The sequence below is a fragment of the Lathyrus oleraceus genome, chromosome 4 (genome assembly GCF_024323335.1).
Source record: "Lathyrus oleraceus cultivar Zhongwan6 chromosome 4, CAAS_Psat_ZW6_1.0, whole genome shotgun sequence".
Taxonomy (NCBI): domain Eukaryota; kingdom Viridiplantae; phylum Streptophyta; class Magnoliopsida; order Fabales; family Fabaceae; genus Lathyrus; species Lathyrus oleraceus.
In genome coordinates, this window is record NC_066582.1 from 127,966,487 (window position 1) to 127,968,900 (window position 2,414).

At 40.0% G+C, this 2,414-nt stretch overlaps 1 long non-coding RNA gene across 1 annotated transcript; it reads left to right on the forward strand.

The window, feature by feature from the left end:
• The first annotated feature begins 280 nt into the window (after positions 1-280).
• Positions 281-2,125, forward strand: LOC127074004 (uncharacterized). The gene is made up of 3 exons (XR_007785913.1): positions 281-1,428; positions 1,501-1,587; positions 1,675-2,125. It is a non-coding gene; the product is annotated as an uncharacterized LOC127074004 (long non-coding RNA).
• The last annotated feature ends 289 nt before the right edge of the window (positions 2,126-2,414 follow it).

Here is a 2,414-nt window from a genome sequence, read left to right on the forward strand (position 1 = left end):
TCTAAAATATCAACCAAGCAATATTCAAGCATTAATCTACAATTAATATCCTAAATATAACTCAATATTCTAAACTATGCTTAATACTAGTATAATTAACAACAAAACAAAATAACGTGTTGCCAAAACAGGATTGGGCCAGAGATGGAGTTGCTAGGCCCAAATGCAGGGGGGGTGTAACCAGAACTAAGGGCGTGCGGAAGAACATTGAAGGAACTTGGGCTTGCGGCCCAATCGAACCCTACGGTAAATCAAAGGGAATAGATCCCTTCCTCGAATCCATCCACCTGCAACCAGCTTCAAATCCAACCGCAAGATAAAACCTAAATCTCCTCTTTCAATCATCATATGAAGGTTGAATAGACTCAGCCCCTCTCATGAGAGGGTTTCGATTCTCGAAGCTCGGGATAACGTCCTAGCAACTAAATCGAACCAGAAGAAGGCGAAGAAGGAAGGATACTAACCTTTGCGTCGGAGCCTTGCCTCGGGGACGAAGACGATGACCAAAACAGCAGTTTCGACTTCCTTCGCCGCGAGCTAATGGTGACGCCGATAACGGATGATGATCGTGTGCGATACTGCGATGGTGACGAAGAAGTGAAGAAGTGATGGTATCGATGGATGTCGACTGAGCGAAGCGAAGAAGAATGTCCAAAACAGATAAGAACTTCTCTTCCCCAATTCCTCTTCTGTTTTTTCGGTTACCAATTTGGTTTTCGCTTTTCATCCCTTCTTCTGTGCGCTTATGTTTCCATTACATCTTGGCTTCCATTTGAGACGGAGCTTCGACCTTCATTTGCAGGTTCTTGCCGTGAAGAGAATCTAGGTTGAAGAAACGGTTACGTCACGACGAGGAAAAAGTTGACGATTGAAGGCTGAGAATTCAGTTGAAGGTGATGGAGAATCGACTTGGAGCTTGGTTGAGGGTGACGTCGTGTGAGAAGAGTAGTGAAGTTGTGTTAGGGATTGAAGAGTTCCTTTTCTAAATTTTGCAGGTTGTGTTAGAGAAGAAGAATTGGTTGAATGGTGATGGAGGTTACGGTTGGAGATGTTGAAGTGTTAAAGATGGATAAGTATGGTTGAAGGTTGATGAAGGGTTCTGTTAACTGTGATGGAGAGTGAAGTCGTTAGGGTGAGTTTTGGGTTGTGATGGAGATGGAAGAAGAAGCCCCCGGGGTGAAGAATCAATTATAAGTTATATGGAGGTTGTTGAAGTTATGGAGGTTATGGTTTAGTTAGGAATTAGTTAGATTCAATGACAGTTGGCGAGAGTTGGCGACAGTTGGAATTTATTAGGCGGTTAGGACGGTTAAGAAATTTGTTATGAAGTTTGGAATTGTTGAGTTGGTTATCGTGAAGCTCCATTTTGAATGAGTTCCTTTAAGAAGGAACTTGTTGAATTTTTAATGAAGGTTCCTCGAGAGCAAGGTTTTATTTTGATGTTAACTCCTGTTTTGCTAGGAGATTGTGTTAGCATCTGTTAATTCAGTTTTTATGCAGGTTTTTCAGGATGATGGTTGAGTGATTTAGTTTGTGGAATCTGGTTCGGTTGAGGATGTGGAACTGTTTTGCTGTGATCAAACTCAGGTTAGAGAAGAAGTTCTTTTTGGGTGCGGCTGGTTTTCTTGGTTTCAATTGGTTTTGTAGTTAACTAAACTTGAGCTTGCGTTGCAGGTCAAATGTAGGCTAAATGAAAGCTCTGCAGGCATGGCTTTGCTTCATTTTTTAATGGGTTGGTGGCCATGGTTTGATGCAGGCTTGGCGACGACAGGAACCTTGCAGTTCGCATCAGACAAAAGAGGGAAAATGGCATCCACCAACCCAATTAAATTTTCTTGATCAGAGAAAGGGTTAGGGTGATGAAGTGTTGAAATTAGTTGCATTAGCTAGTGTTGGTGTTGTAATTTTTGTAACTAATGTAAGTTTGGAGTTATATGTCATACGGATTGGGATCGGGTGTACGTTTGTATAATATATGTACGAAATTTGGTTTAAATGGGATATGGATTGAAGTATGACAGTATGTTGTAAAAATGAATGTAAGGTTGGAAATTGAGTGATTTGTGTATAATTTTTGTAAGAATGAAATTTTGAAATTGAAAGTGTAATGGTTTATGTTCTAGAATGGGAATTGGATTGTGTAAATTGAGTGAAATTGTTGAAATAGCAAAACTTTGTCTCCAAACTATTGCAAGCGAGGACATGGAAGCCGATTTCGAAGTGAAGGTTTCATACAAGTTTGGAATAGCATTGGCATCTTCTTGTGGATAAGGTTGGCCGCTAGATTCTTCAAGTCCATTCATGATGTGGATGGGTTATTAGTTGGATATCTAAGGGGATAAAAAATGGAAAAATATTATGGATGTAGATTAAAAATGGATTTGATTTATAATTGGATATGAATTTTTAATGGA